Genomic DNA, 27,865 nt, shown 5'->3' on the forward strand with positions numbered 1-27,865 from the left:
CACTGTACAAAATATATGAAAACTTGACAAGTTCTTTATGATTTAATGGATGTGTGTGTGTCTGGAGCTCCAGTGTGAAGGTTGCATGTATGTATGAAGTAAATGGGCCCATATGTGTTACATGTACATGCTCTGTTTGCCTATGTCTGTATTGTTACATTTTCAGTCTCCACAGGGAGCAGATGAAGATATTGATAGCCCCACAGAGGGTGGTGATAAGTAGATATGAGTTCCTTTCCATCGTTGAATATATATACAGTATATGTCTTCTGGTGAATATGAGATGTACTTGATATACCTTGTACATGTGCTATGTACTCAATGTTTATTGGTTATGGGTTTATACTATAAATCTATGAATGTTAACAATCGGGAATTATTTTGTGAAAAAGTTTTATCTAATTAATGAATTAGTTTGTAATTCTGGAATAATTAGAAGTTTTAGAGAACTGAATTTATTTGGGATTGTCTAAACAAGCTGCTGGGATATGTAGTACTACAGGTATAACAAGTTTGGGAAAAGCCAGCTCAGCTGCTTCCATGATAAGACACAAGGGTTGCTTGCAGTGGAAACAAAGATAACAATCTCAGACTGCAGTGTGTCTTATTTATGTCTTCTAATGTAAGCTTTGCATTCTGTGCTGCACTACAAGTCCCATCTAAACCTGTTAACAATAGTTTCAGGGGAGGAAAAAGTCAGATAACTTAAAATTAATTTTATTTTTGCTAATTTGGTTATGTAAATGATGAATCTATTGTTAACTCTGATAAGAGTTCTTTCATTTTAGATGATTCTCGATTTAGGAATGATGGTGGATTCTGCACCAGATATGTCATGGTCACTGAATATGAGGTAAACCAAGGGTAAAACCAAGCACAAGTAGAACCATTATAGAACTGTATGGGTCTCAGCTCATGAAGCTGAACTAGAAGCCATCACTGAGACAGGGTACAAGGCCTGAGGGTAGGTGTTTGATATAGTGGGACTATGGTCCAATCTGGAGAGCGAGAGCTTTCTGTAGGGTTAATGTGAAGCCTAAAAGGATTTCCAGGCTGTTCAGATAGTGATGGACCCTGCTGCTGCCCCCACACAGGTGGGTATAGTCAGAAGTCAGGACACACACCAAGGCTGATATGAAGGAAAGTAGAGGTAACATGTGGGCAGACACTGCCGCTAACCAGCTGCAGAGGCCTAGGGGATATGCTTTATTGATAATTGGTCACTATACTAGGCCCAAAAACCCCTTTTAGCTCTCTTTTCAGGTTTTACAACACTGAAGCACCAAAAATGGTCCAGGACTGAAAGAGGATGTACAAGTCCTGATCTCCGGTGGTAAGAGAGTATTTTTACTGATAGCATTTGTCCCCACTGATGGCATAAGCAGCTCATTTCTAAGTGCACTGTTTAGTAGTAGCCATGTGTGACCTGGTGAGCGGAGGATGGGCGGCTGCAGGATTTAGTATCACTACTGACAGATATATATGTGAGCCTGCATGGCATGTCGTAAATGAAAAGTGTCTTTGAGCCATGCCCAGAGCCCTTGTACCTGATCCAGAGATTGCAGGATAACTATATGCTATAACTATAACTTTAGTAACTACTAAAGGTGAGACGGTATAAGTACGTGCTTGTGTGTATAGTTATTTCTCTTCAGGATGGCCCGGGGCATATCTGGTGAAGAAAGCCATCACAAGCGGGCTGCAGATACTGAAGATGTAGTGTGTCACTTGTATTTGTATTTTCTGTAAGGTACCCTCCTGACAGAAGAATTGGTTTTAACCCATAGCAAATTTTCTTTGGGTCAGCCCCTAGGTTAGAGTTGTATTATGGTGTACTGACTGACTATGTGATGTCTTGGCAAAAACATTTGACTAATGTATGGCTTTGAGTTTTCTCCTCCCTCTCAGATTTTAAGTTAAGTGGACGGGACCTATTCATTTAAGCCAAGAGATTGATGACACGTGAGAAATCCTCTTGAACCAAGATTTGATGATTTGCTCCAAGTGCTGCTAACTACTAATACTTCTATGAAACTTGAAGGACAGAGTAACTGTATCCATGCTTCACATTGCAAAGAAGTCTCTACACAAACAGCGATGAAGATTCTCCTGATGCTACTGTTATAGATTATTCTGGCGATAAGCCTGCATAGAACATTTGACAATGAGTGGGACAATAAGTTTTTTTTTTTTTAAACATCATATGATCTTGAACGAAGATCTGAATGTGTCAGACTGTAGGATATGTACTCATAGCCCCATATTAGCCTCAGTCATGTTATATAGCTGTTTTCATAACACAACAGGAAATGTTTGAAGTAGTGATACATAGTATAAGCAAGTGAATGTCAGTAAAGTTGCAGTAATAAGCTTATGTTTATTTTGTTTGAGAAATACAAAGCAGACTGAAAATAACAGGCCAGAACTATGATTGAGATTAATTTGGAATACAGGAACATATGAGGGGAATCTGGAAAGGTCCAGCAGTAGACGTTAAGTCACTGAAGTACCTAAATATGAATTCCTGTATCCAATTATCTCAAAATGGGGGAATTGTTAGGATCACATCTTCCATCTTGTATTCTGTCAGCCATTTTGTAAGCTTTTTCTTATATAAGCTTCATAAGGATGTCTGTTTAGAGTTTAAGAGACCCCTTTAGGGGATAAGGTGTGTGGAATGTTGATGGTTGGGTTATAACTCCTTATCTGTTTGTGGTGAGAATCTCATAACAGGTTCTATAACCAGTTGACCCTTAGCCACAGACCGGACTGGACAGATAGCATGTGATCATTATCTCTCGTGCTGTGATATATACATCTAGAATTAGTGTAAGATGTTGGTTTACACATAAATATTGTAAATTCTTCTGTATGTCATGAGAAAGGTCATCCCAGGTTGGAGTATAGTAATGAGATGCAGAACTTATCCAATAGTCATGTGCCACAGCTTATGTATAACCAATCGGGTCAAAGTCCAACCTGCTTATGTTTGTATAAATGCTAACTTTCTGTAACAATAAATCAGAATCCATTTTGATACACGACCACCATGTGTCTTGTGGTTCTCCAGGCTAAGATGGCGGAGGCCGATCTTGGCCTGTTAATTAATTTTCCTTTACAGACAGCATATCTCTGGGGTATTATGATTTTCCCCCAACACAGTCTTGCTTGTAATAAAACTCTTGTCAAGCAGTGAAATAAATTGCCAGTTACAGAAGACTCTGATGTGGAGCGGTCCTCCAATTCTGCTTACTTTACAGGTCAGGACACCAACGTGCTAGCCTTCAATAAAGTAATATGAGAATTATCCAGAGCTGATATTTTGTAAAGTAGCTGCTAATAAAAATCTGAGCTTCCTTCTATCTATACCAAAGGCTCTTAGATACAGTGATTTCTTTTAGAGTAAGGCCCCCAAAAATGCAGCAAAATGGCAGCACGGTGGCTCAGTAGTTAGCACTGCAACCTTGCAGCGCTGGAGTCCTGGGTTGGATCCAGCCAAGGGCAACATCTTCAAGGAGTTTGTATGTTCTCCGTGTGTTCATGTGGGATTCCTACCACACTCCAAAAACATACTGATAGGGCAAAAAAAAAATAATACAGCAAAAAGCTGCATTTCCGTAAGTTTGGGTCTCAACCTTGAAGCCGTTCTCCAGGAATTGGGCAAAAAATAGAAAGAAAAACATTTTACTTATAGGAATGCTGGACAAACCCTTTAAAGCCAGGGCCCCACGGGATGGAAAAATCGTGGTGCTTTACAGTACCGGCAAAGTGGATGGGATTCATGCATATACCATGCCCACTTTGTGGGAAAAACTGCAGCGCGGACACACTACGATTTCCAAAACAGGAGCGGTTTTAGAAATCACACCATGTCAATTATATCTACGGAAACGCTAGCAATTTTCCTGTAGATATAATAGTAACAGAAAGTCCGCGGAGGAAAACGCTGTGGACTTTCTGTTCAAAACGCTGCGGGAAGAATTGCGATGCGTTCTCGCTACGGTTTAGCACTGCAAATTGTCCCGTGGGGCCTTAGCCTAAGGCTCTGTTCATTCTCCACTTTTTTTAGTGAAACAAATTGGATCAATTTGCAACAAGGACACTGATAGAAAAGTGTGTCAACAATAAAAACTTCAATGCTATAAACTATGCAATACCAGGCACGGCCCATGGAGAGTGGTGCAGGTTTTTGGGTGGAAAAAACAGCCATGTTTAGTCATTTCACACAAGCTCCTTAGGATTTGACAGTAAACAGATATACATACAAAATAGGGTTTCGAGCAATAATATGCAATATAAAAATTCAACAAAATGGTAAATGTCAATGTGATGAGCTAAATGGTTTTCAAAAACTATTCATTTTAATAGTAAATTTCAGCAGCCTTGGGCCCATTAAGGCGCACCGGAGCCCTTGCTGATAGAGAGTATACATTTCTGCAGTCACGGATGGCTTCTCTCCGGGCAGAATAGATTTGTTTATCAGTTTGCATATTATGGTAATGGGGTTCTGTGGGGGGGTTTCTCGCCTTTTTTTTTCCTACAGCATTTGTGTACTTGTTTGAGCCAGTGATTACATAAGAAGCCTTCTTATTAGAATGCAAGCTGTGAAGAGGAGACGGAATAGGAACAGGAGCTTTGCTAAAGCCGGCCATACACATTAGATTTATGGTGTTGAAGCCTGCAGATATTGGCCAACTATCTATTGTGTATTTAGGGCCTCCTGTCCCCCCCCCCTCCCCAAGGGTCGTTGATTTGGAATAGGCAATAGGTTTCAACATATCTTATCCTTCATTTATCGGCCCTTTCCTTATCCAGAACACATGCATGCTCGTATGAGATTGTACGAGGGACTGAAAGGTATAGAGGTCAGCTGAATGAGAATTTGATGTAATGGACAATATAGAAGTCAAAGGGGATGTCCGATACCCAAAGGTACAGCCACAGGATAGGTCATCAGTACCTGACCGCTGAGGGTTGAACACCCCGGGTCTGAGAGAATCTCATTCACTTTGCTGGTACTGTAAAATGCACCAATTTTTTCTGTTGAGTTTCCGCAACATGGTGCCTTAACCTCATTTTACGTTATTTCTCAAAGGGCCATCTCATCAATATCCAAAACATTTGGGTTTTATACAAGCCCTTGTATGGTGAATGAGTAATTTCTTGTTTTAACCCCTATCCAGCTTATTTTCCTTTTTTATACGCTGGACAATCCCTTAAAGATTGACAATGGCTGCCACTGAAAATAAAAATACTTCGGCACAATTATGTCTCTAACAGGTCGGACTGGCCAGTGACTACGGCTCTCCATCTACATTTTTCCCCATCAGTAAGTCTTTGGAGTATGGGAGGAAATCCACGCAAACACGGGGAGAAGATACAAACTCCTTGCAGATGTTGTACTTGGCAGGATTCAAACCCAGGACTCCAGTGCTGTAATGCTGCGGTGCTAACCACTGAGCCACCTCACTGCCCCTCAGGAGTCTTCCTTATTTGCCACCATTAACAGATTGTATCAATACCATGTGCAAGTGGATCAGATTATAAGTAAAGATGCCCATAGTCATAACTAGGGTATTAGGGTATACTAGCCAAGTGGGCGTTAACACTGGGGTTTCTCTGGGGGCGGGGATGGTGTGTGCTGAATGTCATGTACTATTATCACCCACTTGGCTAGTATACCCTAATCTGAATCAACACTAAACGGGCTTATATCTTTGGAATGGCTGAACAGATTTGGATCAACAAAACACAAAAATGCTCAGGGCGACAAGTCCTCTTCAAGCAGCCCAAACATATTAGGTGTATGTTGGTTTATCATCTAATGTGTATGTAGACCTCCCAATTCTCGTGACAGTAGATGTTGAGGACATTTGGACCTTTATTGCCCAATCCTTTCAGACAATTCTGGAAGGGACCATTTCCCCTGTCTTATTAGCAGGCAAGCTTTGCATAGGGAAGTTGGATGACACAATGGTCTCATAGCCTGAAGCTATCTCAGATGTAAGACTGGTTTAAGTGTGTTTACAGTCTCATAATCCATATGGAACGTATACATCTACCTGCAATATGTTCACCAGTGATGAGCTCCGTCTGGCAGGCAATGAATAATCCATGTGTATAGTGCACCAAGCCTCCAAGCCATTGCTTAGCAGTTCCATTGAAGATTAAACCAATTTTTAAATAGCTTTCCGAAGTGCTACATTACACAGATGACGATTTACAAACATACCCCATGGGCAAGGTACTGCCAATAATAAGGTCTTAAAATGGCTTAAAAATTGTATGGGCTAGAAACACAGCAAAGGGCATATTAATGTTTGATACCTATATAACACACAGTAGGTTACACTAAAGGGTAGACATGAAATATTAACACATAAGACAATTCCTCTTCCAAATGTGTCATAATCAATCAAATCAAGAAAAATCTATATTACGCCTTGCTGTATGTAGAACATGCATGTGTCTTTATAGGAGTTACAGCCTTGACTTTAAGACTAAGGTCCCACGAGGCGTCCTGCAGGAAAAACCGCACAGTCACAGATCTTCTTGTAGAGCTTTAGACAAAGTTTTTTTTTTTGTTTTTTTTTGTAGATTGTGAGCCCCACATAGAACTCACAATGTACATTTTTCCCTATCAGTATGTCTTTGGAATATGGGATGGAAATCCATGCAAACACGGGGAGAACATACAAACTCCTTGCAGATGGTTTTTTGCCCTTGGTGGGATTTGAACACCAGGACCCAACACTGCAAGGCTGCAGTGCTAACCACTGAGCCACCGTGTGGCCCCTAGCTTTAGACAAAGTTTGCAGAGGTTTCCTCTGCGGAATTTCTGTTACATTTATACTTATGGGGAAACCGTCGACGTTTCCGTAGGTATAATTGATATGTGCGGCATGTTTCGTACCGAGGTTCTTACCACAAAGTTGGCATGGGATTTATTAGACTAGCCTCCACCATTCCCGAGCAATCAGTGCAGTTAGTTTTAGACCCTTTATTTTTATATGGGTGGTGTCAAGAAGAAGAAGGCAAGGGGGCGTAAATAGAAGCAAACCATGTAACAGCTGAGCCACGCCCACTTAACTGCTCTTGCCTGACTCCCCCCACTTGACTCTAGAGTCTATTTAGCAGAGCATGCACTGAAACTAACTGCATGGATAGGACAATCCCTTTAAGGCTTCATGTACGTAAGCAAGTGTGCAGCCTATAGGTGTTCCAATGCTTTGTTCTCATATTTTATAGGACCTGCTCTAGAAAGATCAGAACAGAGAATCAGAACACTCTCGGGCTGCACACAGACAGACATACATAAGTTTAGTACATATGTGCTGACTACAAACCATCTTATGAATACCTATAGGAGAACATTACACATATATGTTGCTTTGCACATCTTACTTTATAGTATATTGTCATGGTTATGCTTGCACTGGAGCTAAAGTGTCTGTGATTTTCTTTTATTATCACTAAGTGACACTGGGTAGACCCCACTATATTGTATATGAACTTCATAATCTTCAAAAAGTGCAACATTATTTTACTGAAAAATACCACTGCCATTATGGAATACCATTGTCAAACAAGTGGGTACTTGATCTGCACCAATGTCTACATAGGTGCCATGTGTCAAAGCATGCCAGAACCAAAGGAAGGCCGTTACACTTTAGTCCTTGTCAAATTTTGCCTCAGACCTTGGGCGTGCCCATTTGTCCTGTTTCCAACAGATGAACATCCCATTCCATGGCAGTAGCCATTATAACAGGATAACCAGTGTGATAAATTCCTCCGTCAATGGTTTGTAGGTTAAGGCTGCTGGTTGGGGTACAGTATAGTCTAGAAATACACTGAAGCACAACTGTAATATATAAAGCAAAGCCTAACTAAGAGACTCTCTCCGCACTAGATACATCAGACAGAATTTTCAAGCCCACTTCACGCTGCTATTTGTAGAATTCCCAACGCAGGATCGCACATAGAAAAAGAGGGGTTTGATAGAAATAGCTTGAAAATACTAGAAAGGTAAAATACACTATTGAACAGATCTGAGATCTCTATCATAGAAGTGGAAACCTCAGATACGATATTTGTTTAATGGAAATATTGGGATAAAATGTAATAAAAATATAATATATATGTAAAACTGGTCATTAGGCAAGCACTGTTTCAGCCAGTGCCATAGACTTCACTCAGATACATAGATGACTATGACTATTAAAATTTCTCCTCTTGAGGTTGAGAGTAAGGGGATCCCCAGTTTGGCAAACACTAGGGTTCCTTGCGGCCGCACCCCCACCAATCTAGCATTCATCCAGCCAACTGGCACAAAGGTGACTCTCTTTAGCCAAGTATTAGATGAGTGGCGTTTCCGATGCATCTAGGCCAGTGAAGATGAACCAAAGGTGACACATCAAGACAATTTGGGTGACACGCAATGGCCTAAGGTGGCGCCTCATGGAATAAACTGGGAAGCAGCAATTTTTTTAATACTTATTGCGTTATTACAATAAGCAGCCGCCAATTTTTACTCACCTGTCCACGCTCCTGTCCTGACTACCCTCCGCTGTCTCCTCTAGGTGGGGCTACACTTATATCAGCACAGAAGAACACCGTGACGCTTTGTACAGCGTCCTGGCATTCTTTAGTATCAGCTACAGCACACCCTGGAGGACGCAGAGGAGGACGCCCAGGACTGGGGTATGGACAAGCAAGTAAAATTTATTGGCTGCTACTCTGTGTGTGTGTGTGTGGGGGGGGGGGTGAAAGGGAAAGGGGGGCATATACTGCACCTGGGCCTTAAAAGATAGGTCATATACTGTGTGTGGATCATTTTTCTGGAATAAAAGTGTAGAGTCCCGAGTGTAGTAATATTAAGTAAGAATGTAGTAATAGTATAGTAATAGTAATAGAAGATCTATGATAGACTCGCACAGAATTACTGACGTTGCAGCGCAGATTCCTGTACAAGTCACTTACTGTTGCATTAGAGGACATCAGTAGATCTGTGTCACTTGCAGTCGCTGTTGAAATAGACGCGGTCACCACATTGAAATAGAATTGCAGCTGTATTTAGATATAATATTGCTGGTTCAGGAGGTGGATCCTCATTCTGTAGAGCCTGGAGCACTTTATAAAAAGAAACTAATTCCCACCGCTCAAATTGGTCTGATGAAATTGTATAGATCTTGTCTACCAATGTAATCTATTCAGAAGGAAACCTTAGGCAAAGATCAGCAAATGTGTATTTATATGGAGACGCTTAGGCTGTGCTGCCTTCACTGGAAATTAGGCGAAATCTCAAAATTCAATTTACAATAGGATTTGGAATCTGACACTAAATGGTTATCAAATAGAGCACAGTCCTCTGCACTATGGTACGAACACGCTGCGCCCGCAGGCTACAATCACAAGAAATTCATTTCATGTGCCGATATAGTTTGCAACCTGTGGATTTCGAAATCAGCAGTGAAGATGAATGTAAAGGGAGTCTGTCAGCAGCAAACTTGATATAGAATGATACGCATGGCCAAATAGGACCAGTCACAATGAACAAAATGGTACCTTTGTTATGGCAAAAAACGATCAAATATTGTGGAAAATTTATAATTTAAAAAAAATATATATTAGTGGAGGCTACAAGTACTACTTGGGGCACTACATTGCATGCAAGTACCCTTGTTCCCAACGTTGATTCTGCACCTTCCACTGCCTAACCTCAACAACATCACTGCAACTGACTTTCATGAATATCACCCATGTCCGCACCACCCATTCTTGAAATCCAGTACCTCCACATGGTCTCTTTTCCAGAAAAAGTGCAGCCCAGTGCTTCTCTCCGGCATGTCTCTGGACTGTATTAGCATGGGGATGTTAATGAAATCACTCCCACCGATGTAGGGGTTCTTGTGTATTGGAGGTGGCGGTTTAACACTGGGAGTCAGGGCTCTTGCAGTATACTTGGAAACTTTTTGGCAATGCCCGCAAGGCTCCCAAAAAGAAGGGTTGACTTCCCAGATGCGGTGGCAAATCTCATTGTATATGTGATATGGCCACATATACAATGTGTCCATTATATCAGAGAAGGGGACTTGGCCGGAGCATTTTGTGCCTATGTGGCAAGGGGGCATGGTGAGGTCCATATTCAGCGTGACCATGTCCATAGTAGGTGTTGACGTACTTGAAAATATTCACAGTGCGTGCAGTGTGACATTCTCCCTGAAGCTGGAGGTTGGCAAGTATGTTATGGCCAGTGTAACATCCCAAGTTGGACATGTGGGTATGTGATCTTCCCATTGTTGTGGTAATAATTTGGAAAGAAAGATTTTAGAAATCTGAAATAAACACTAATCTATATGTAATTTGTAAGCATAAACATGTATAGAGGCTGTAACAAAGACATAATGCACAAAGTAAAGAATGAAAATCCTTAAGAAAGGAGAATGGAAAAAGCATAAGGGTACATGCTTACGGGGTGGCAGCCACTAAAACCCAAAACCCCTACCCACAACTGCCTACAATAACACAATCCTACGGTGGAATCATGCAATCATTGGTGGAGACAGGCATGCTTTAACCACACCATGATTGTGCCCCCTTTTCCAGCTGTCCTGAGGGTTAGGAAATTACACACCCAAGACTTCGCCATAGGCCAAGAACCCATATAATGCGGGCCGCAGTGAAAAAGCCCTATAGAAATACAGTATATTTCCCAGTCACATGGGTCAAAGGTCCAGACCCAGGCAACTACTATTACCAGCTGAACTCTGTCTACTTTAGGTAGAAAAACCAGGAATTTTCCTATGAAAACCACGGGGAAGGTATTAACAATGGGAAACGCCATCTAATAGAGGAACCAGATATTTATATAGTACAAACTGAAAAACTGTTCTCAACCATTACTAACACACTGAGCCAAGCAGAATTGGAAATTAAAGGTACTGAGAGCCTATAAATCTGGAAAACATACACTAATGTACAGAGAATCATAACGTTTGACTCTGCAGTACCCGAGCATTGAAGACATTGATCATCATGGCAGTCACTGAAATAATACAAGAACTAAGAATAGTCAGGATAAACAGAGAAGATTAGAAAGCAATGAATCTTATGCAGGTTCCTTCCAATAGATTCCATTTATTACAGTCCTATTAACCTAATGCAATCTGTGTGTACTCTTCTAAAGGTGAGGATGGTAAATGTTTAACCAGGAGCTGCAATAGTGGAGGAGATTTATCAACGCATTAATATGCCAGTATTTTCGGCATAAATGGACGAACTATATGCCACACAGGAAGTTCCCAGAGGTGGGACCCGTACCTTTAGATATAGGGATAAGCCAAAATGTAAATTTACAGGAAAGAGTCCCCCTTCCCCTGCGATGCATTTCCCAGGAAGTCTCAACACTAGGTTCTGAAACATGACAGTCACTAGGGCATTATTGAAGTTGGTCACGGTTGTTGGGTGGTAAGTGCCAATTCACATTTGAGTTCCATCAATTTTAGAGGTTTGATGGGTTGACATCAGGACTCTCCATCATCTGTATCAAAAACATTACAATCTCTCCATAGCAAGAAATGCCCAATAACAAGTGATGGGCCATATGTATAAAACCTTAGTTGCCATATGTCCTCAAATGCCAGGACAGTTCCTAATTTTTGGCAACGGTCCTGGAAAATTTAAGAAATGCCAACCTAAGAGGGCAAATAAAAAGAAAATCTGGCGCCCGTAGATGGGTTCTGGTGTGGACCCAATGGTGACAGTTGCAGCTCCTATCCAGACACAAGCCAAGTAGGAAACAGAAAATAAGGTGTGAAAAAAAATGGGAAATTGTATAGAGCACTACTGTGTAAGGATGCAACACAAAAAGAAATTTTAGGCTGGAAGGCTATGTTAATTCAGTTTCAATGACAGTAAAGTCAAGGCTACGCGTTTCGACACCGGGCGGTTCTCTTCTTCAGACCAAGCAAGAGGTGTCCAGCAATAGCCTTAGAACCAAAACTGGTTTGGTTCTAAGGCTATTGCTGGACAGCTCCTTCTTGGCCTGAAGAAGACACCCAACCGATGTCGAAACACTTAGCCTTGTCTTCACTGTTATTGGAACTGAATGGCCTTCTAGCCTAAAGTTACTTTTTGACTTTTTGTGTTGCATCCTTCCACAGTATTGCTCTATACAATCTCCCGGGTTTTTTTTCGCACCTCAACTCAGGAGGGGGCATAGCTAATGAATTCACCAGAGTGAGTGGTCCCACTCAGTTTGGGGGCATGTCCATGAATTGGCACTAGTGTGAATGCCGCATTACAAAAAATAACCCAGGTGGCTACCCCAGGAGTGTCAGCAACATCTGACTTGAGATGAGCAGATGACACTAGAACAAGGTACCGGGGCAGCAGGCAGAATTCATTCACATGGTACAGAGGTTGAAGGGGGAAGGGCTTGGACAAAACAGTCATTAGGTTCCAAAGAATTGCTAATGTAGCCAATGTGAAATTTACAAACTATTACTTATTCTCTTTATTTGGAAATACCCAAAGAAGCCAACCAAACTAGCATGGATCAGCAAGGTTAATAATTCACTGGCAATGTACATGTATGTTCCATGGACGCCCTGACAAATTTGATAATATCTGGGAATCCCGTCTAGCTAGTCCTGCCGCGCGTCTTGGATTACTGAGCTCTTGACTCCTTCTTGACTAATCTCATGTAAACTGATCCTAACACCCCTTTGCAATGATTGTACTCTGAAATTCCCTTCCCCAGTTTTTCATTTCCTTCTGATTTGTGCCCATGTTAGTGAAGATTAATTTTTTTTTTTTTTTTTTAGAAAGCAACATAAAACTGTAATAGTGACAAAGTCTACCATTACTAAATGTTCTAACAAAAGAACATCCCATGGATAAAATCCAAGTCTTCTCTCTGCAATATTAATAATTCCAGACAGTACACTTCATTCTATGCATTTTGGATGTTTCCGCCCCTAGCCATGACCCTGTCTGTATATAGCAGTGAACCAGCAAGCATAGTAAAGCTCCTAGAGCTGCCGGCATTAATGTCCTTTGGCCATGGTTTATTCCTTGTCACTCCACAAGCTTTTCCGTGCAGCCTTGGTTTTATATATGACAAGTCAGGATTGATATTCATTGTTGAGCTACTTAATAGGAGTGGCAGGCTGTATCTTTTCCCACTTGCCTATATGTTCTGTACATTATGCTTTTTATTGCACTTCTCTTATACACAATATTGTTATATCTTCATAACTTACGTATAATTGAATTAATTCCAAATCCAAGCTATAGTCTTATTTTGACAAAAAAATGGTGGTCAGGCAGAGGTCAGGGCAGGCAGCAGGGAGTGGGGGAACCAAATGGCCCTTATTGCTCAGGCACAGGAAGATGAGAGAAGGGTGCTTAAGTAGTCGGTAACAGCTGGACATTGGCTGAGTACAGTATATCATACACTGGACATGCACGCAGATGTAACTGAAGCAAAGAATCCCTGGGAACACAAGCAAGGACACAAGGAAGAACAAGACACTGGGCACAACATCTTAGGACTGGAGCTGGCACCTCTAAAGTTGCACTGGGATGTTGCCACTCGTTTCCTTTCATTTGTCGGTAGTTGCACTCGTCTCCTCAAGGGATAATATTCCTCTCGCTCCCGAACCTATATCTGCATATTTCCGCCACTCCTGCTCCACCGGCTATTCAGTTTCTCTGGGTGTTAGTCTCTGGATCTACATCTCATTACTGTTGGTATCTGGCTTCTTGCTCCAGTTTCCTGTCTTAATTTTCTGTCTGCCGATTTTGTAACTCTGCTCCTTCTTGTTGTGACCATCTCTTGCTTTCTAGACCGAACCTCATTGATCTCCAATTTTGTACTGTGTTGACCTCCTGAAAACTAATAATTGTTGACAATTCTCCTGCCTCATCCTTCTGTACTGCGCTACCTCTCATTGCTGACTAGGACTGCATGACCATGATTATCGCTTATCCCTTCCACAGTCTGGAACCCGCTTTCTGCTACTGTTCCACTTCCAGATCCATCATCAACCTCTGAAAACCTCTGGAGGCTAGTTTCGGCTAAGTTGGAAGGGCGCCGGATGCTCGGAATGGTTTACCATAGTGTGCAGGGGTGTCTGGTTTTCTGGAACTTAACATCAGTCTCAGTACTGCATTTGTTCATAACACAACAACTTTGAAGCTGGGTGCCTTTTGGAGAAGTGGGATGTCAGGCACAAAATCCCCAATGCCAGGGCTTAAAGGGGTAGTCCTTTCTGAAAGATCCTGTCTATACTGGTAGCTTATGTAAATTTAAGACTTTTCCTAAATATATTGCTTTAGAAATGCTGCTTTGTTTGTCTGCTAAGTGAACTTATTCCTCCCATTGTTTACATAGTGTTACCATAACCACCGACTTGTGAAATAGGACAAGTTACATCACTCACTGCTCTGCTCAAAGGACAATATGTTTAGCTAAGTGTGAATTGCCGAAAAAGCCTTGTCTATTATCTATCTACGTAAACATTCTGTACAAAAATGTGCATATTATCTGATCTCAGCGCCGCACCTCCCATGAGGCGACCTGATGCGACCGCTTCAGGCGGCACTATGCCAGGGCCCCGGGGAGGGTGGCATTTTTGCTTACCTAAGCCAGTCCAGGACAAGCTGTCCTGGACTGGCTTAGTGTCACCGAGTGGTGGATTGGGGAGGCTGCTGGAGTAGCGCTGCTCCAGCGGTCTCCCCTCATGCTCAAGCAGAGAGCAGGTCCTCTCCCTGCCTGGTCTCTGCCTGATAACTCCGCTCTGCCACGCCCCCTTCGCTCCGCCCTGCCCCCTCCCGGGGGGGGGGGGGTTGGGGTGGCTTTCTGTCGTCCGCCTCGGGCGGCTAAATAGGCAGGTTCACCCCTGTCTGATCTGCATAAGTATTGTGATACTTCAGTGTCCTGTTCAGCATGAGGGAGACATACAGGAAGTGAGAAGAGACAACAGGCAAACTGTTGAACACTGAGATGGGAAAACCCCTTTAAATGTGACAATAAAGGTCTGTGATCATGGAGACAAATAGGTCTCTATAGAAGCTGTAGACACAAGTAGCACATTTTTTTTTACCAACACTATTGGCAAAATTGCTTTTTATTCCTTTAGATGAAGTAATAGGAAAACCTGGTTACAGAAGTGGACATACCCTTAAACTAAGGTAAGATAAGATAATAGTAAAATAATACAACTTAAAAGCTTCAGAAATACATCAGCCATATCCTTCCTACTGTGTGCCCATATGACCATTAACCAGACACAGCCCCTATGCGCTCCATACTTCTGTACACAATGTTCTCGGTCATCATCGCTTAGAATAAATCAGCAATTACAGACCACACAATACCAGGAACCTAATAGGTAATGGAAAGAACCTTTTTTTAAAAACACTTAAATGTTGAGCAGCAATAGAGATTTCCCTGGCTCCCACTCATTTGTGACATAGAGACACCAACGCATTTCCAAGGCAGGTCTTCAATACAGAACAGGTAATGAAGGCACTCCAGACAGCGATGAAAATGCCATAATGCATTCAGATATTGTTACAGCCGTTCATCATAGGACTTACACATTGCAATAAGTACTCCAGATATTAAAAAATAATAGGCAAAGAGAAAAAAAAAATAAAATCTACCATCACAGTGAAATGACTGCGCTCCTTGGCATTACTTGCTAAAATGTTTGCTAGCTACCCAAGGTCATGCTGCCCACTGTTATCATGGTGACCAAAGAGGAGGTATACTATGTTCAAGTGGCTACAAAACGTCCTTAAATCAACCAGAGATCGGTCTCTTATCAAAAATGTCTTTTCTACTCAAAAAAAAAAAAAGGCTCATCTAAGAAGTTAAAAAAAATTAGTTTAAAGAGGTCCTTTCACCCCCTCCGTCAACTGCAATGTATCCTACAATGGATGACACTGATTCCGGCATAGTTGGATTTTTTTTCTCTAGCCCACAGTGTACTTGAGAAATCATTTTTGTTAGTTTCAGCATGCCCCAAGTGTCAGGTGGGCGTTACTGGGTGGAGCAGAAATACAAGGACCGCCCACCTAGCAGTAGAGAGTATGATTGTGCTGAAATCAACAGAAATAATTGCTCATGAGTGGTGGGGGCTAGAGAAAAAAAAAAAATCCAACTGCGCCGGAATCATTGGATCAGCAGCTATTGAAGGATGCAAAAAGTTGGAGTTGGTGGAGAGTAGGAAATGTAATTGAAGGGGTTGTCTGGGATAATCATAAAATCCTACACTAATCTAAACACCCTCCCCCCTCCTACTTTTTAAATTGCCTAAATACCTAATTACCTATATCCCTTGGACGGTCACATGACCATCCCAGGAACACTTTCTGACTATCCGGTGACGATCCATTTCCCCATTTCCGCAAATGGATCATCACTACTACTCACCCCCCCCCGAGTATAATAATCGGAGACCCAGGGGGAGAAAAACATAAAAAAAACCTCTGTTACTCACCTATCTCCCATCTCCTACGCTGTCAGTCTCCGAAGTAGTCGATCTTCAATGATGTCAGACGTCACATGACCTGGGACACAGGCCGGGGTCATGAGACGTCAGATGGCTAGGGTGAAGTCTGCACGGATCGTGGAGAGGTAAGTTTTTTATGTATCTTACCTGTCCCGGTCCGCCAATCATTATACTCGAGGGTCCGAAAAGATCCCCCCCCCTCCCCCTGAGTATAATGATAGCAGCGGTAGCGGCTGTCACCGGGCCTCTAATGTCCCGGGCCCTGTGGCAGATGCCTCTGCTACTATGGCTGTAGTTACGCCACTGCCTATCCTGTGAACTAGTATGTATACGTTCTAACCCCCTTTAAGGGCTTAGAACATATAAAACAATGTAAAGAGCCCTACAACTTCCATGTGGTGCTGCATGGCCTCCTTCAGAAGACATTCCTTCCTAGAAGCAACCTAAGAACCTCTCTTACAAAGCCAGAGGAATACAAAATATAAGAGCTAATACATCTATACAGGCAGCACAGTATGACTCCATAGAGTGGAGTTCCAATAAGTGGCTTGGGTGCTCTGTTCCTGGACATGGGAGTCCCAATTTATGACCAAATGCACAGACTACACTACTAATGACTTCCATTGTGAAATATTGCAGACACAGACATCCCGAAGCAGTGCCAATATGAATAGTATAATACCTGAACTCATTGGTATATATCCCTGAAAACATGTAATACTACTCGTATTGCTTTCTTAAAGGTCAGCCAATTTGTATTTGATTAGGTAACCATTGCAAGACTTAAGCGCTCTGGACTTGTCAATGTGCTGCCTACCATATTTGTCAACTAATTCTTGGAATTTCATACTTTAATTTTTCTGGTTGTGTGGGTGTCTAATAAAGTCCTGTGATCACAGCACAAATTCAAGCAATGTTCAGCAATGTATTAACAGCAGGCTTCTATGAACAATGATCATGACTGAGCCTTTGTCTCACTGTATCTGTAACATGGCAGACAATAGTAACAATATTATAATAGTGAATTAGATATAAGAAGAACAAGCAGCACCCCTGTATTATAAATGAGGGTCTAAGAGTACTCTAAAGCTTTTATATTTCACTACAAATAATTCACTTTTCAGTGTAGCTGAGGGGTTCAGATGTATTAATCTAGTTCCCCGGTTACACAGTAATACATGGTCATTACATATAATTCACATAAATGAAAATCTCACCTTCATTCAAAAACTAGAGCAAGGAAAGCGTTAAGCCCATTTCTCTTTCTTTATGCAGGTAGATGGAAAAAAAGGGAATCCGTTATCTAATTCCGCACGCAGTCTGTGATGGAGCGCTTCAATCTGAAATCTGAAAGTCAAAATAAATCAAGATATTAAGTGCTAATGCTTTACCAACTGCAAATAGCCTTTTGGAGCACAAAGGAATTTTGCCGCTATTATAGACATCACTGTATATTTGTTCTTAGCGACAATAATTTGTAGCAGGGCACAAACTGGGAACAAATGTACAACACATCGGATACACAGAATGTGAATATTCTAATTCCAATTCAGGAATAAATGAGCGATACACAAAGATTTGATGGGATTAAACCAGTTTGGATTTTATAATGTATTTGGCATTTTTAGGTAAACACAGGTGAATATTAACTAAATGTATATATAAAATACAATAAATTATGTAATATGCAGTGGAGTCAGGCTGCTCATCTTTGTACAACTCCTGTTTGCTATGGCATTTGCATACCAAGTGACAGTCCTGCCAATTATAGAGGCTTCTAGGTAGGTGGAAGGTCTTGGGACAACCCAACAGCCCAGACAAATCCTCACCGGTCTCCACTTTTTGGCCCATCGCAACACACAGGGAATTCCTGCTCAGCCAATCACTGGCCTCCAAGGTGATCCACCCTAGTCAATGATTGGCTGAGCAGGCACTTCCTAGTATTTCCTGTGTGCCATGATGGGACCATGAAGCGAAGGCCAGAAGGGACCTGGTCAGCACTGGAAATTGCAGAGGATTGGTAATGCAAGTATTGCTTCTTTTTATGTTTGATGCCATTCTGAGACAATGGTAAATCATGTCACCCCGACAACCTCTTAAATTAAGAGTTAAAAATGAACAACTTTTTGGAAATGAATATTGCATTTAAATATAAGAAACTTTGTAATATGTCTTATTAAAGAAATCTGTTTCCTTCAACACTTATTAAGCTGTTCTTCTGCTCCTTATTAGAGACTAGCTTTTACCCGCGACTTCGTCTGCGGTGATTTGAGAATTGGGCGGACACAGACGTGTGAAACTGTAAAAGTGCTTTAAAAAGTTTGGTGGGCTAGCAAATGTGATGTGATGTGTTATATTGTGTATGTCGTGATACAGACAATGTGGTGTGTTGTATTGTGCATGTCGTGATACAGACAATGCGATGTGTTGTATTGTGTATGTCGTGATACAGACAATGTGATGTGTTGTATTGTGTATGTCGTGATACAGACAATGTGAGGTGTTGTATTGTGTATGTCGTGATACAGACAATGTGATGTGTTGTATTGTGTATGTCGTGATACAGACAATGTGATGTGTTGTATTGTGTCAGACAATGTGATGTGTTGTATTGTGTATGTCGTGATACAGACAATGTGATGTGTTGTATTGTGTATGTCGTGATACAGACAATGTGATGTGTTGTATTGTGTATGTCGTGATACAGACAATGTGATGTGTTGTATTGTGTCAGACAATGTGATGTGTTGTATTGTGTCAGACAATGTGATGTGTTGTATTGTGTCAGACAATGTGATGTGTTGTATTGTGTATGTCGTGATACAGACAATGTGATGTGTTGTATTGTGTCAGACAATGTGATGTGTTGTATTGTGTATGTCGTGATACAGACAATGTGATGTGTTGAATTGTGTATGTCGTGATACAGACAATGTGATGTGTTGTATTGTGTATGTCGTGATACAGACAATGTGGTGTGTTGTATTGTGTATGTCGTGATACAGACAATGTGATGTGTTGTATTGTGTATGTCGTGATACAGACAATGTGATGTGTTGTATTGTGTCAGACAATGTGATGTGTTGTATTGTGTCAGACAATGTGATGTGTTGTATTGTGTATGTCGTGATACAGACAATGTGATGTGTTGTATTGTGTATGTCGTGATACAGACAATGTGATGTGTTGTATTGTGTCAGACAATGTGATGTGTTGTATTGTGTATGTCGTGATACAGACAATGTGATGTGTTGTATTGTGTATGTCGTGATACAGACAATGTGATGTGTTGTATTGTGTATGTCGTGATACAGACAATGTGGTGTGTTGTATTGTGTATGTCGTGATACAGACAATGTGATGTGTTGTATTGTGTATGTCGTGATACAGACAATGTGATGTGTTGTATTGTGTATGTCGTGATACAGACAATGTGATGTGTTGTATTGTGTATGTCGTGATACAGACAATGTGATGTGTTGTATTGTGTCAGACAATGTGATGTGTTGTATTGTGTCAGACAATGTGATGTGTTGTATTGTGTCAGACAATGTGATGTGTTGTATTGTGTATGTCGTGATACAGACAATGTGATGTGTTGTATTGTGTCAGACAATGTGATGTGTTGTATTGTGTATGTCGTGATACAGACAATGTGATGTGTTGAATTGTGTATGTCGTGATACAGACAATGTGATGTGTTGTATTGTGTATGTCGTGATACAGACAATGTGGTGTGTTGTATTGTGTATGTCGTGATACAGACAATGTGATGTGTTGTATTGTGTATGTCGTGATACAGACAATGTGATGTGTTGTATTGTGTCAGACAATGTGATGTGTTGTATTGTGTCAGACAATGTGATGTGTTGTATTGTGTATGTCGTGATACAGACAATGTGATGTGTTGTATTGTGTATGTCGTGATACAGACAATGTGATGTGTTGTATTGTGTCAGACAATGTGATGTGTTGTATTGTGTATGTCGTGATACAGACAATGTGATGTGTTGTATTGTGTATGTCGTGATACAGACAATGTGATGTGTTGTATTGTGTATGTCGTGATACAGACAATGTGGTGTGTTGTATTGTGTATGTCGTGATACAGACAATGTGATGTGTTGTATTGTGTATGTCGTGATACAGACAATGTGATGTGTTGTATTGTGTCAGACAATGTGATGTGTTGTATTGTGTATGTCGTGATACAGACAATGTGATGCAGGGCCGCCATCAGGAATTTTGGGGCCCCATACAGCCTAAGTGTCTGCCCCCCCCCCCCCCCGCCGCCATTTTAAAACTACTTTAATTTGCGACATACCCGTTCTGTATTACATTTCCCTTTATTTAGCAGCATTACAAGGCTTAATCAGATTCTATTTGCAGGTATAATCTGCTCCGTGTGACAGCGCCTATAGAGAGCCAACACCATTTATAAGAGCTCTCTTAATAAATCCTCAGGGCTTATTCACATTGCGTTTTTGGCCTCCCTTGCCGGGATACGTTGGTAACCAGTCAGAATCAGCTGTCAACTTATCCCTGCACGAAGAACTGGCCATTAAAAAAAAGGGGGGCCTGCAGTTCTCCGTGCAGGGATAAGTGGGGAGCTGATTGTGACTGGTTACCAACGTATCCCAGCAAGGGAGGCCAAAAACGCAATGTGAACACTCCTTTATAGTGAAAGTCCCACCCCCAAACAGGCTGCTATGCTAGTAACATAGCAGCCTACATCATTATTAATACAAAGCACACATACCTTTGGAGGTATTGTGTGCTTTGTAGTTCTCCAGCTAAAAACTTATATATTATATATTATTGCCCCAGACGTTCCCTCTCCGCAGTGCCGCACACCTGATGTCCCAACAATCCCCCCCCGCCCCCCCGTCCACCTTCTAACATCTTTCCACTGCCCCCTGTACCCATACCTCCCAACTTTTGAAGAACCAAAAGAGGGAGAAAATGTGTGGCGCGCTTTGCGCGCCGCGGCAAATTTAGCCCCACCCACTGTTATGTGTTGATTCCACCCATTCTCATTAATTTTTCATGTGCCCGCACACAGTATAATCCTCCTACAGTCACCCGTACATTATATGTCCCCCCTCTATCTCTCCCCCAGCTTCATATACACCCTTCATCTGCCCCCAGTTTCATGTCTCCCACCCAATCTCTGCCCCCAGATTCATGTCCGCCCATCTATTTCTGCCACCAGTTTCAATTCCCCCCTCCATCTCTGCCCCTAGTTTCATGTCCCCTCCATCTCTGTCCTGTTTCATGTCCCCCATCTCTACCCCCAGATTCATGCCCTCCATCTCTGCCCCCCAGATTCATGTCCCTCCATCTCTGCCCCCATATTCATGTCCCCTCCATCCATGTCCCCATATTCATGTCCCCTCCATCTCTGCCCCCATATTCATGTCCCCTCCATCTCTGCCCCATATTCATGTCCCCTCCATCTCTGCCCCCATATTCATGTCCCCTCCATCTCTGCCCCCATATTCATGTCCCCTCCATCTCTGCCCCCATATTCATGTCCCCTCCATCTCTGCCCCCATATTCATGTCCCCTCCATCTCTGCCCCCATATTCATGTCCCCTCCATCTCTGCCCCCATATTCATGTCCCCTCCATCTCTGCCCCCAGATTCATGTCCCCTCCATCTCTGCTCCCATATTCATGTCCCTCCATCTCTGCCCCCATTGTCATGCCGTCCTCTCCATCTCTGCCCCCATATTCATGTCCCCTCCATCTCTGCCCCCATATTCATGTCCCTCCATCTCTGCCCCCATTGTCATGCCGTCCTCTCCATCTCTGCCCCCATATTCATGTCCCTCCATCTCTGCCCCCATTGTCATGCCGTCCTCTCCATCTCTGCCCCCATATTCGTGTCCCCTCCATCTCTGCCCCCATATTCATGTCCCTCCATCTCTGCCCCCATTGTCATGCCGTCCTCTCCATCTCTGCCCCCATATTCATGTCCCTCCATCTCTGCCCCCATTGTCATGCCGTCCTCTCTCTGCCCCCAGTTTCAAGTTCCACATTGCACTGACTGACTTACCTTCTCCTTCGTTCCCTCGCAGCTCTCTGCGCGCCTCTCTCTCACTGGCGCACAGTTATAGACGCGATGTGACGTCATCACATCGCGTCTACAAGCCAGTAGCGGAGGCAGCGAAGCGAGGAGCTGACACAGGTCAGCTCCTCGCTTCAGCCGCATATGTGACAGCGAGAGAGGCGCACAGCGGCGAAGCAAGGAGCTGACCTGTGTCAGCTCCTCGCTTCGCCGCCGGCTACTGGCTTGTAGACGCGATGGCTGAAGCGAGGAGCTGACCTGTGTCAGCTCCTCGCTTCGCTGCTACCGCCGGCTACTGGCTTTTAGACGCGATGTGATCACATCGCGTCTACAAGCCAGTAGCAGCGGCGGCAGCGAAGCGAGGAGCTGACACAGGTCAGCTCCTCGCTTCAGCCACATATGTGTCAGCGAGAGAGGCATGCAGCGGTGAAGAAAGGAGCTGACCTGTGTCAGCTCCTTGCTTCAGCCGCGTATGTCTTCAACTCAGATCTGCGTCCTCTGGATGCAGATCTGAGTTGAAATAGGACATACAGAATGACTGCTACGGGCGCCAGGGGGCCGGCACACGGTGGCGGGCCAAAACCGGGCCCTCCCCCCATTTTTCAATTTGGCCGGGCCCCTGACGCCAGTACCAGTAGTACTGCCCTATCGGCGGCCCTGATGTGATGTGTTGTATTGTGTCAGACAATGTGATGTGTTGTATTGTGTATGCCATGATACAGACAATGTGATGTGTATAGTGGAAAGCTATATGTAAAATGTGAGTGAGTAGAGTGAGCGCTACTCCTGAGGTGACAGTAAGGAGTGTGCAGGCAGGTTGAGGCAGGAAATGCCAGGCAGTGTGTGTGAGTCTATAGCTGGGGCTAGGAGTCCTGCTTTTGGGAGTCTCCTGCTAGGAAGCCATGTTGTTTAGTGGCACCAAAAGTGGCCTGTGACTCAATCCTAAGGGAAAACTATGTTTGTGGAAAATTGCACGCAAATCCGTCCAGGCGTTTTAGCGTGATTGAGGAACAAACATCCAAACTCCCAAACATCCAAACACACAAACTTTCACACTTATAATATTAGTAGGATGAGCGAACAGTAAAATGTTCGAGGTTCGATATTCATTTTGAGTAGCCCCTAAATATTCGACTACTTGAATCGAATATCGAACCCTATTATAGTCTATGGAGGGAAAATGCTCGTTTCAGGGGTAGGCAACATTCGATCAAATTATACTTACCAAGTCCACGAGTGAGGGTTGGGCTGGATCCTCCAAGAAGTCTTCTCCGTGCAGCGTTCACACAGCATCTTCCGGCTCTGAATTCACTCTGCCAGGCATCGGGCCTGGGCAGAGCCGACTGCGCATGCCCGCACTATAAGCGGACATGCGCAGTCGGCTCTGCCCAGGCCCAATGCCTGGCAGAGTGAATTCAGAGCCGGAAGATGCCGCGTGGACGTTGCACGGAGAAGACTTCTAAAGGTAGGAGAAGAACCAGCGTTGATTGGCCGACTGTATAGCATTCAGCTAATCAATGCTGGTTATGCATCGAACTTTTCCATTCGAATAGCGAGTGGTACTCGATCGAGTACGAGTATTTCGAATACCGTAGTATTTGATCGAATACCTACTCGATCGAATACTACTCGCTCATCCCTACTCCTTATCTTCAGTCTGGATGCTTGTTTACATTATATTCATCTCCGTATTCAGCCTCACATATACAACTCTATGGAGAAGGGAGGGGTAGAGTAGGAGTCGCACAGTAGTATTAATAGTGAACAGAGTGTTGAAACAGCAATTTTATAGGCCATCTTTTCTATCCCCCCTCCCCTCTTCATAGACGAATATGTAGAATGTAACTGCCTGGAAAGTGGAGAAGTAAACTGATTTCTTTAATAAGATCTATTACAAGGTTTCTCATATTCACCTGTACTATTCATTTATACAAAGTTGTTTATAAGTGGAAGTACACTTTAAGAATAAGTAAAATGTGACAGGTCTAAATAATCTAAATGAATGGATTACCAGTAAGTATCAGGCCTCTTCATTTATAAACAAGTTACCTCCCGGCCAATAGCAACTCAAAACTTCATAAAGAAATCACATGAAGCTTTCAAAGGCTTAGCATTTATGGCTTCCAGCAAAAATGTGAATGTTTAATTCAGCAGAAGAAAATCACAGGAAAACTGTATGTAATAGTAATCGTATCAACATCACAGCAAGAGCAGAAATACATTAAGACTTGCTTTATATGGCCGTCTTCGGGCAAGGAAACACAGTCCATGTCTTGGCCACATGTACCAGTCGAACTGAGGATTAGCTGAACTGATGGAATGTAGCCAATACAAAGATGTAAAACCAGCCTAAAAGCATTCAAATAGTGGAAGATCTCCAAATTAGGGTTCATTCATGGGCTGTGTGCTAGCCATTGTATTAGCGGTCAACACAAAGCCCCTTAGATTTTAATGGATCTGTTCACACTGTTGCTCCAATGGACCATGTGAACGTTCCAAGTAAAAAAAATAAAGAACTTGATATTTCACTGATCCCTCAATAGAACCTATGAGGGATCCATGAAAACAGACTACAATCTTGGTACTTTTCATGGTGTGTGAATGTAGCCTTAGGCTCTGTATTTGACAAATAACACAGAAAAGGAGTCAGCAAGCAAAGGGTCAAAGCCAGAGAGACAAAGCAGTACAAAATCGTAATCCAGAAGAGTAGTCACAAGGAAAGCCAAAGGTCAGAAGTAATAAATACAATACAATAGCAAGAGAATAGCTTAGCCAGGACATGTCCCAATACCCAGCAAACCTGTGTGGACTGATGACCTGTTTATAGGAAGTCCAGAACCCGCCGCAGACTTGATCGGCAGGTAGGCTGTTAAACATACAGGTAAGGCTAAGATTAACTGTTTGAGGAACAGAAGGAAACAAAGGTACAAGAAATGGATGTGGTGGAAATTCAATTACAGAGAAAATATAATAGAGCAGTGTTCAGACAGAGCAACAAGAACCCTAAGCAAGGAATCAAACTGAACACCTTTCCTGTGCCACAGCGTGCGAGCAGAGACCCAAACAGGCAGAGACGTTACACAAGTATTGATGGTGACCTTGTTATAATAGGGCCCTCTCTCCAAGGCACGGCTATTGTTAAACGGACAGGTGTCTGCATGGTCCCTCACATGTTCCCATTATTTCCTAGACTAGCGCTGACATGACTAGCCTTCAGTTACAATAATTTACTCTCAGTCACTGCTATGGCTCAAACTGCAGTCAAATAGAGCAGAAGTATAATATAGCATGGACGCAAAGGATCCCCACAGATCACCAAATAAACTAAATGTTATGATAGGAAAGTAGAATATGGGATAATATCAGTGAAACCGGTAGTAGATCATTTATTTTATTTCCAGTTTTGACCTGAACTCTGTACGGCCTTATTCACACGTCCATTTGCTATTTATGGGTCCGGGATTTTGCATCCGGATATAATTTGGTTTTCATATCTGTTTTAAAAAAAAAAGGGCATTATACCATATGGAGTCCTGTACAGGGGCAATACACTGTGTCCGGCCAGCGAGGGGCCATTCACACGGCCAAATGTGTTGTGACAGAAACCATTCCTCACACCGTAAGGCCAACAAGGGCACCCAATAGGTCTCCCAAAGTCGTCGACAAGGACTCTGGAATAAACCAACTTCCCTCACAGACAAAGCTAAGGGAGGGCAGGTGGGAGATTCCCAGGGGGTAGTGGAATACCAGAGGGACAAAGACTGTGGTAGCACAGGCTTTTGTATTTAAAGACCCCCCTTTCTCGCCCCTCAACCTCAAGTAAGTTTCAAGTATGAAGGAGAGTTGTGGCTTCCTGGAAAGTTCTAGTGACATCAGTACAAGTGACTCTGTATGGGAGAACAAAGGACTGTGCACTTCAGAGATCAAACTGTGAGCAGCAGAATGTCGGGAGGACATCAGTACATTATATGGGAGCTGCTGTATATACCTGGCTTTAGTAGATTATTTATAGGGAAGAGGATCATTGCTTCCATCCTCCATCTCTCTGAACCATGATCTTCTGTCCCAGAGGCAGCGGCACCCAGGACCGGCACCAAAACTGCTTTTAAATGTGTATAGCGAGACAGGGGGAATAGCCGTTGGTCTACACGACATGTGTTCAGCTGACAACTATATAAGTTAGGGCTCGTTCACATCTGCGCCCGGTCTCCGTTCATGCAGGTTTCTGTTTCCTGCACAAAACTGAGCAGGAGACGGAAACCTGCAGGACTCTTTCATACCCATTCATTTGATTGGGTTTGAAAGATGTCCGACCATGAGCGCCGGTGAGCGTTTTTTTTTAAAATCGGACACAGAGTCGGACATGCAGTACTCTGTGTCCGGTTTTAAAAAAAAAACGGTTTCGCGGCGGAGAGCATAAAATGCTCACCGGCGCACACGGCCGGACCCGGTCTGACAGCTTTCCGTCTTCTGCATGCAGAAGACGGAAAGCTCAGAACAGACTCCGGGCGCTAGTGTGAGCCTAGCGTTATATGGGCAACCTAAGGAGCAAAATACCTATTCTTCTGCTAGATTATAAGTAGAGATGAGCGAGTACTGTTCGGATCAGCCGATCCGAACAGCACGCTCTATAGAAATGAATGGATGCACCTGGTACTTCTGCTTTGACGGCGGCCAGCCGCTTAACCCCCCGCGTGCCGACTACGTCCATTAATTTCTATGCGAGCGTGCTGTTCGGATCGGCTGATCCGAACAGTACTCTCTCATCTCTAATTATAAGCTTTTAAAGAGAAGACAGTCTATAAAATATTAGATTGTCAGCTCCTCAGAGCAGAGAACAATGGTGGATCTGAACGACCACAACAAGTTCTGTGATGTCCCACCGGGCCTAACCTGAGAATCCCTGTGACCATTCTGTAACTTATTAAAGGGCCAGTAATATTTTAATCTTATCACAATGCTATTTATTCCTCATCAAATAAAATATCTGAAATGAAAATCTTGTGGTTCTTGGTATTTTTGGTGTTGTGGTTTCTAGATTCCTCCATACACAGCGACCATGATAGGTATGATCCAACCACTAGAACTAAATGTCCTATATCCATGGCGGCACCGCTGCAGGGCCAGGAACTATATGGGGCTCCATACATGACAGATCACATATAACACATATAGAATACAGCAGTGGGCGTCTATAGAACGTATGGCAGAGGGCACCAACTAACCGAGGCAAGCCTGAAGGGAATATACATTAACACGACAATAATGTATGGTGT

General features: G+C 42.9%; 1 protein-coding gene across 2 annotated transcripts in view; it reads right to left on the reverse strand.

Moving 5' to 3' along the window:
* The window catches only part of OSBPL6 (oxysterol binding protein like 6), a 176,744-nt gene that overhangs the window by 125,006 nt on the left and 23,873 nt on the right, over positions 1-27,865 (reverse strand). For both annotated transcript variants that reach the window (XM_075284004.1, XM_075284003.1), the window contains exon 2: positions 17,738-17,867. The gene's annotated coding sequence lies outside the window, so the exon portion shown is untranslated. The remainder of the gene's footprint in view (positions 1-17,737; positions 17,868-27,865) is intronic.

The sequence above is a fragment of the Leptodactylus fuscus genome, chromosome 8 (assembly GCF_031893055.1).
Source record: "Leptodactylus fuscus isolate aLepFus1 chromosome 8, aLepFus1.hap2, whole genome shotgun sequence".
In the NCBI taxonomy this organism is placed as follows: domain Eukaryota; kingdom Metazoa; phylum Chordata; class Amphibia; order Anura; family Leptodactylidae; genus Leptodactylus; species Leptodactylus fuscus.